This window comes from Arachis duranensis, chromosome 2, assembly GCF_000817695.3.
Source record: "Arachis duranensis cultivar V14167 chromosome 2, aradu.V14167.gnm2.J7QH, whole genome shotgun sequence".
In the NCBI taxonomy this organism is placed as follows: Eukaryota; Viridiplantae; Streptophyta; class Magnoliopsida; order Fabales; family Fabaceae; genus Arachis; species Arachis duranensis.
This window is the reverse complement of record NC_029773.3, coordinates 63,489,085-63,498,004: the sequence shown is the minus strand read 5'-3', so window position 1 is coordinate 63,498,004 and position 8,920 is coordinate 63,489,085. Positions and strand designations below refer to the sequence as shown.

The 8,920-nt window shown below is 39.4% G+C and overlaps 1 non-coding gene across 1 annotated transcript; it reads right to left on the bottom strand.

The window, feature by feature from the left end:
* Nucleotides 1–3,743: 3,743 nt before the first annotated feature.
* On the bottom strand, nucleotides 3,744–3,851 carry LOC127745319 (small nucleolar RNA R71). The gene has a single exon (XR_008006516.1). It is a non-coding gene; the product is annotated as a small nucleolar RNA R71 (small nucleolar RNA).
* Between the last annotated feature and the right edge of the window lie 5,069 nt (nucleotides 3,852–8,920).

The following is an 8,920-nucleotide window of genomic DNA, read 5'->3' as shown; positions in this document are numbered from 1 at the left end:
GAGGTCGATCCCACAGGGATTGAAGGATTGAGCAATTTTAGTTTAGTGGTTGATTTAGTCAAGCGAATCAAGTATTGGTTGAGTGGTTTATCATTAACAGAAACTAAATTGCTTGGAATGTAAAGGGAGAGGAATGAATTGCAGAAATTAAAGAGAACGGAAAGTAAAGGTGCTGAATCTTAAAGAACAAGAAATTAAATGACTGAAACTTAAAGTGCAAGAAATGTAAATTGCAGTAACTTAAAATGCAAGAAATGTAAATTGCTTGAATGGAAAAGGAGAGTTGAGGATTGGGAATTCAGAATTTCAGCAAGGGAAATTAAATTGCAACAATTAATAAAGCAAAAAATGAATTGGAAGTAACTAGAATTCAAACAGGAAATGAAATTAAATTGCAGCAGGGGTTCACAGAAGAACCAAAAAGGAAAATGGGATCTCAGGACTCCAGAGACTAGATAGCAAAGTCTAGATCTCAATTGCCTTCGCAGATCCAAGTTCACAAAACAATTAACAAGAAATTAAAGAAGAAGCAGTAAAGGAAAATGTAATTGAACTCAATTATGCAGAAGAGAAATTAAAGAGATCTTGAATGGAGATTGAGACAGAAATTCCTCAATTCTTCACACCCAAGACTCAAACAAGAAAAGTAAAAATGCTACAGCAAGAACGAGGAAGAAGAGAGATCAATTCTCCTCCCCAATTCTCTGAAATCTCAGTTCCTAGCTCTCAATGAAGTCTCAAAATTCAAAAATCAAAAGAAAGTTCCAAAGTCAAAAGTAAAAGAAGAGGTCCTAATTACATCAAACTATCTCCTATTTATACACTTTCTATTCTTGGATTTTGGCATTTGGATGGGCTTTTGATTTGGTGTAGAAATGAATTAAATTGGATTTTTAATCCAATTTTTAGCCCATGAGAACTTAGCTCCCAGGAGGCTGCCCTGCCCTTGTGGAGGGCAGAGCAGGAAAATTGTGCAAGCGGCTCTTGTTGCGTGCGTGTTTGGTGCATCAGAATGCTGCCCTACCCTTGTGGAGGGCAGGGCAGAGTTGCCATGGTGCGCCAGATGCTGCCTGTGCGTGTGTGCTTGCTGGCCGAGACTCCCTTGGTGCGCCCAATCTTGTGCGCTGGCCGTGCACCACAAAAATGCTGTCCTGCCCTTGTGGAGGGCAGGGCAATGTTTCCAAAAGTGAAGTCCCACGTTCGAAACTCGGTGGAGGCACATGCTGCTTCTTTTTCTTTGGTTTTCTTGGCACCAAAGTAATGCTTAGTTCCTTGTTTCCTCATGGTGCCGTGTTCGATCCAGGGAGAATGAAAGCAAGCCAATTTTTGCTTGATCTTATTGTGCTTGAGTGCTACTCCTTTTCTCTTTGTCCTTGGGTTCGAAACCCATAGGAAGTACTAGGAAGCAATTTCCTTTGAATTGTTCTTGGGTGAAGCCCGATATTGCTCTTGAGGAGGGCAGGGCAGAGTTTTTGCTTCCTTTGGTCCTTGGCATCAAATTGTACTCCGCCCTTGTTGTGGGCAGGGCAGTGATGCTTTTCAAGGCTTGGTTCAAAATGCTGCTCTCCTGGAGGGCAGTGTGCTCTCTTGGAGGGCAGGGTAGCTTCCTCCCTTCCATGCGCCACATTCTTTTTTCCTTGGGCCACGCTTTCTTAAGCCACGTTTTTCCTCTTTTCTTCCTTTCTTCACCTACAAGAAACCAAGACAACCAGTCAAAGTATCTCTAAACTCATAAGGTTTATAATTCATTAAAAATCAATTAAGTCTTGTTTAAACCTCATGATTTAGCATCAATTTAATGGTGGTTGCTTGATTTAAAGAAGTTGTGCATTTTCATTCCAAATCACTTTCTTAGGATACAAGAAAGTGCATAAAGACTAATAAAACAAGTGAAATTAGCTTGAAAAATGGGTATATGATGACCTGTCATCATTCTTCATTGATCTTCAAGTTGTTCTTGATGATTTTCTTTCTCTGATCTTTAAATTCTCTTGCTTTGTATCTTCTGTTGTGTTTCATGTGCATTCTCAAATTGTTAATGTCTCTAGTATGAAAATTCCTAAGTTTGGTGTCTTGCATGTCTTTCTTTTCTCAAAAATTTTCAAAAATATGTTCTTGATGTTCATCTTGACATTCAACGTGTTCTTGCATGCATTGTTTATTTGATCTTAGTTTTTCATGATTAGTTTCATTTTGTTGTTTTTCTCTCCCATCATTAAAAATTAAAAAAAAATCAAAATGATGTCTTTTCAAGTCAATAATACAGAGGATTGAAGATTCAGAACATACAGCAGAGGAATCACAGAGAAAAAGCTGGGTGTTCAAAACGCACAGTGAAGAAGGAATTCTGGCGTTTAAACGCTAGCCAGGGTACCTGGCTGGGTGTTTAACGCCCAAGGAGGTAGCCAAGTGCGCGTTAAATGCCAGAATGGATACCATTCTAGGCGTTTAACGCCAGGATAGCACCAAGGAGGCAGTTTTGTTTTCAATTCAAATCTTTTTTAATTTTTCAAGTTTTAAACCTAATTTTTCAAAATCCTATCTTTTTCATATCCTCTCTTATCAATCATATCTTTTTCAAAATCAAATCTTTTTCCTTTTTCTTTAAATATTTTTGAAAATCCTTTCTAACAATTAATGTTGTGATTCAAAAATTTCAAGTTTGTTACTTTCTTGTTAAAAAATGTTCAATATTTGAATTTTAGAATCATATCTTTTAACTTCAAATTTTCTTCAATCATATCTTTTCAATCATATCTTTTTAAAAAATATCTTTTTAAATTTTGATTTCAAAAATCTTTTCTAACTTCTTATCTTTTCAAAATTGATTTTCAAATCTTTTTCAACTAATTACTATTTCTTATCTTTTTCAAAACCACCTAACCACTTTCTCACTTTCAATTTTCCAAAACCATCAACCACTTTTTCAGAACTCTTTTTAATTATTTTAATTTTTTATTCTTTAGTTTTATTTAAAAATTTGTTTTCGAAAATTTCCCTCTCTCGCCTCTTTCTGGTTAATCACTAACACTTATCCTCCTTTGATAATTCGGACCCCCTCTCTCTCTCTCTCTCTCTCTATAAGTTCGAATTTCTCCCTCTACCTCATCCTTCTATTCTTCTTTTCCTCTGACACATCAAGGAATCTCTATACTGTGACATAGAGGATTCCATACTTTCTTTGTTTTCTTCTCTTTCATATGAGTAGGAATAAAGATAAAGGCATTCTTGTTGAAGCTGATCCTGAACCTGAAAGGACTCTGAAGATGAAGCTAAGAGAAGCTAAAGCACAACTCTCTAGAGAGGACCTGACAGAAATCTTCAAAAAAGAAGAAGACATGGCAGCTGAAAATAACAACAATGCCAACAACGCAAGGAAGGTGCTTGGTGACTTCACTGCACCAACTCCCGACTTCTATGGGAGAAGCATCTCTATCCCTGCCATTGGAGCAAACAACTTTGAGCTTAAGCCTAAATTAGTTTCTCTAATACAACAGAATTGCAAGTTTCATGGACTTCCATTGGAAGATCCTCATCAGTCCTTGGCTGAATTTTTGTAAATCTGTGACACTGTTATGACCAATGGAGTTGATCCCGAGGTATACAGACTTATGCTTTTCCCTTTTGCTGTAAGAGACAGAGCTAGTATATAGTTGAACTCACAGCCTAGAGACAGCCTGAACTCTTAGGAAAAGCTGGTCAATGCCTTCTTAGCTAAATTCTTTCCACCTCAAAAGATGAGTAAGCTTAGAGTGGAAGTTCAAACCTTCAAACAGAAAGAAGGTGAATCCCTCTATGAAGCTTGGAAAAGATACAAGCAATTGATCAGAAGATGTCCCTCTGACATGCTTTCAGAATGGAGCATCATAGGTATCTTCTATGATGGTCTGTCTGAGTTATCCAAGATGTCATTAGACCATTCTGCAGGTGGATCTATTCATCTGAAGAAAACGTCTACAGAAGCCCAAGAACTCATTGAAATGGTTATAAACAACCAGTTCATGTGCACTTCTGAAAGAAATCCTATGAACAATGGGACAACCTAGAAGAAAGGAGTTCTTGAGATTGATACTCTGAATGCCATATTGGCTTAGAAAAAATATTGACTCAGCAAGTCAATATAATTTCTCAGAATCTGACTGGATTGCAAGCTGCATCTGGCAGTGCTAAAGAAGCCTCCTCTGAAGGAGAAGCTTATAACCCTGAGAATCCTGCAATGGAAGAGGTGAATTACATGGGAGAACCCTATGGAAACACCTACAATTCTTCATGGAGGAATCACCCAAATTTCTCATGGAAGGATCAACAGAAGCCTCAACAAGGCTTCAATAACAATAATAGTGGGAGAAACAGGTTTGGAAATAGCAAACCTTTCCCATCATCTTCTCAGCAACAGACAGAGAATTCTGAGCAGAGTCTCTCTAGCTTAGCAAATATAGTCTCTGATCTATCTAAGACCACACTAAGTTTCATGAATGAAACAAGATCCTCCATTAGAAATTTGGAGGCACAAGTGGGTCAGCTGAGTAAGAAGGTTACTGAAACTCTTTCTAACACTATCCTGAGCAATACAGAAGAAATTCCCAAGAGAGAGTACAAGGCCATAACCATGACCAACATGGCCGAACCTGGAGAGAGTGAGGAGGACATGATTCCTAGTGAGAAAAACCTCATGGGATGTCCTCTGAACAAAAGGAGTTCCCCTTTGAGGAACCAAAGGAATCTGAGGCTCACACAGAGACCATAGAGATTCCATTGAACCTACTTCTACTATTCATGAGCTCTGAAGAATATTCTTCTTCTAAAGAAGATGAAGTTACTATTGAAGAGCAAATTGCTCAATATCTAGGAGTAATCATGAAGCTGAATGCCAAATTATTTGGTAATGAGACTTGGGAGGATAAATCCCCCTTGCTCATCAATGAACTGAACGCCTTGGCTCAGCTGAAGATACCTCAAAAGAAACCGGATCCCGAAAGGTTCTTAATACCTTGCACCATTGGCACCATGACCTTTGAGAAGGCTCTGTGTGACCTGGGGTCAGGCATAAACCTCATGCCACTCTTTATAATGGAGAAACTGGGAATCTTTGAGGTACAAACTGCAAGAATCTCACTAGAAATGACAGACAAATCACAGAAACAGGCTTATGGACTTGTAGAGGATGTCTTGGTAAAGGTTGAAGGACTTTACATCACTGCTGACTTTATAATCCTAGACACTGGAAAGGATGAGGATGAATCCATCATCCTTGGTAGACCCTTTCTAGCCACAACAAAAGCTGTGATTGATGTTGACAGAGGAGAGTTGGTCCTTCAAGTGAATGAGGACTACTTTGTGTTTAAGGCTCAAGGATCTCCCTCTGCAACCATGGAGAGGAAGCATGAAAAGCTTCTCTCAATATAGAGTCAACCAAAGCCCCCACATTCAAACTCTAAGTTTGGTGTTGGGAGGCCCCAACCATGCTCTGAACATCTGTGAAGCTCCATAAGAGCTCACTGTCAAGCTATTGACATTAAAGAAGCGCTTATTGGGAGGCAACCTAATTTTTATGTTAAATTTTCATTTTCCATTGTTATTTTATATTAGGTTGATGATTATGTGGAGTCACAAAAACAACTACAAAAATCAAAGTAAACTCAAAAACAGCATTAAAAACAGCACACCCTCGAGGAGGAGCTTACTGGCGTTTAAACGCCAGTAAGGGTAGCAGAATGGGCGTTAAACGCCTAGTCTGGCACCATTTTGGGCGTTTAATGCCAGAAAAAGGCACCAGACTGGCGTTTAAAGCCATAAAAGGGCACCAAGCTGGCGTTAAACGCCAGAAAGGGAAGAAAAGCTAGCGTTAAATGCCAGAAATAGGCAGCAACTTGGCGTTTAACGCCAGGATTAGCACTCAGAGGGTGTTTACACGCCAAAATGGTGTAGGGATGAGAAATCCTTGACACCTCAGGATCTGTGGATCCCACAGGATCCCCACCTACCTCAACTCACTTTCTCTCTTCTTTACACATTCCAATAACACCCTTCCCCAAATACCCCTCACCAATCACATCCATTTCTCTTCCCCAATACCCTTCACCAATCACCTCTATCCACTCTTCCCCAAACACCCCACCTACCCCACCATTAGAAATTCAAAAACTTTTCCTCCCAAACCCAACCCTCACACACGGCCACCCCTCTCTTCCACTCCTATATAAACCCCCTCATCACTCCTTCATTTTCACACCTCATACACACTTTTCCCTTCCTTGGCCGAACCTTTCTTCACCCTCCATCTCCTCCATTTCTTCTTCTTCTTTGTCCCTTCTTTCTTCTCTTGCTTGAGGACGAGAAAACATTTTAAGTTTGGTGTTGGAAAAAAGTGTTGCTTTTTATTTTCAATAACCATTAATGGCACCTAAGGTCGGAGAAACCTCTAGAAAGAGGAAAGGGAAGGCAAAAGCTTCCACCTCCGAGTCATGGAAGATGGAGAGATTCATCTCAAAAGGTCCATCAAGATCACTTCTATGAAGTTGTGGCCAAGAAGAAAGTGATCCCTGAGGTTCCTTTCATGCTCAAGAAGAATGAGTTTTTGGAGATCCGACATGAGATTCAAAGAAGAGGTTGGGAAGTTCTCACCAACCTCATTCAACAAGTCAGAATCTTAATAGTTCAAGAGTTCTATACTAATGCATGGATCACTAAGAACCATGATTAAAGTGTGAACCCGAACCCAAAGAATTGGCTAACAATGGTTCGGGGGAAATACTTAGATTTTAGTCCGAAAAATGTAAGGTTGGCATTCAACTTGCCAATGATGCAAGGAGATGCACGCCCCTACACTAGAAGGGTCAACTTTGATCAAAGGTTGGACCAAGTCCTCATGGACATATGTGTGGAAGGAGCTCAGTGGAAAAGAGAATTTAAAGGCAAGCCAGTTCAATTGAGAAGGCATGACCTTAAACCCATGGCTAGAGGATGGTTGGAATTCATCCAACGCTCCATTATTCCTACTAGCAACCGATCCGAAGTGACTGTAGATTGGGCTATCATGATCCATAGCTTCATGACTGGAGAGGAAGTGGAAGTTCATGAGATTATACCACTAGAAATATACAAGGTTGCTGACAAACTTTCCACTTTAGCAAGGTTAGCCTTCCCTCATCTCATCTGTCACCTATGCAATTTAGCTGGAATTGTCCTCATTGAAGAGGACAAGCCTATCACTAAAAAGAGGATGGAGCAAATAAGAGAGCCCACTTATGGACCTCAATAAGAGCATGAGGAAGTCCCTCATCAAGAAATCCCTGAGATGTCTCAAGGGATGTAATTTCCTCCAAACAACTATTGGGAACAACTCAATACCTCTTTGGGAGATTTGAGTTCCAATATGGATCAACTAAGGATGGAGCACCAAGAGCACTCCATTATTCTCCATGAAATTAGAGAAGATCAAATAGCCATGAGGGAAGAGCAACAAAGGCAAGGAAGAGACATAGAAGAGCTCAAGCGTTCCATTGGACCTTCAAGAGGAAGAACTAGCCGCCATCACTAAGGTGGACCCGTTCTTTGATTTCCTTGTTCTTATCTTTCTGTTTTTCAATTTTTATGCTTTATGTGTTATCCATGTTTATGTCTTCATTACATGATCATTAGTGTCTAGTGTCTATGCCTTAAAGCTATGAATAATTCCATAAATCCTCCACCTTTATTAAATGAAAAATGTTCCTAATTACAAAAGAACAAGAAGTACATGAATTTCAAATTTTATCATGAAATTAGTTTAATTATTTTGATGTGGTGGCAATACTTTTTGTTTTTCTGAATGAATGCTTGAAGAGTGCATATTTTTGATAGTGAAGTTTATGAATGTTAAAATTGTTGGCTCTTGAAAGAATGATGAACAAAGAGAAATGTTGTTGATAATCTGAAAAATAATAAAATTGATTCTTGAAGCAAGAAAAAGCAGTGAATGACAAAGCTTGCGAAAAAAGTTTGCAAAAAAAAGGGAAGAGAAAGAAAAAGCAAGCAGAAAAAGCCAATAGCCCTTTAAACCAAAAATGCAAAGGTAAAGAGGATCCAAGGCTTTGAGCATTAATGGATAGGGGGCCCAAAGGAATAAAATCCAGGACTAAGCAGCTAAATCAAGCTTGTGTCATGAAGGTCCAAGTAAAAAGCTTGAGACTGAGTGGTTAAAATCGTGATCCAAAGCAAAAGAGTGTGCTTAAGAACTCTGGACACCTCTAACTGGGGACTTTAGCAAAGCTGAGTCACAATATAAAAAGGTTCACCCAGTTATGTGTCTGTGGCATTTATGTATCCGGTGGTAATACTGGAAAACAATATGCTTAGGGTCACGGCCAAGACTCATAAAGTAGTTGTGTTCAAGAATCAACATACTGAACTAGGAGAATCAATAACACTATCTAAATTCTGAGTTCCTATAGATGCCAATTGACAGCGCGAAATTGCAATCACACTTTTGCAATCCCGCACAACTAACCAGCAAGTGCACTGGGTCGTCCAAGTAATAAACCTTACGCGAGTAAGGGTCGATCCCACGGAGATTGTTGGTATGAAGCAAGCTATGGTCATCTTGTAAATCTTAGTCAGGCAAACTCAAATGGGTATGGTGATAAACGCATAAAACATAGAGATAAAGATAGAGATACTTATGTAATTCATTGGTAGGAATTTCAGATAAGCGCATGAAGATGCCTTCCCTTCCGTCTCTCTGCTTTCCTACTGTCTTCATCCAATCCTTCTTACTCCTTTCCATGGCAAGCTTAAGCAAGGGTTTCACCGTTGTCAGTGGCTACCTCCCATCCTCTCAGTGGAAATGTTCAACGCACCCTGTCACGGCACGGCTAATCATCTGTCGGTTCTCAATCAGCTTGGAATAGAATCCATTGATTCTTTTGCGTCTGTCACTAAC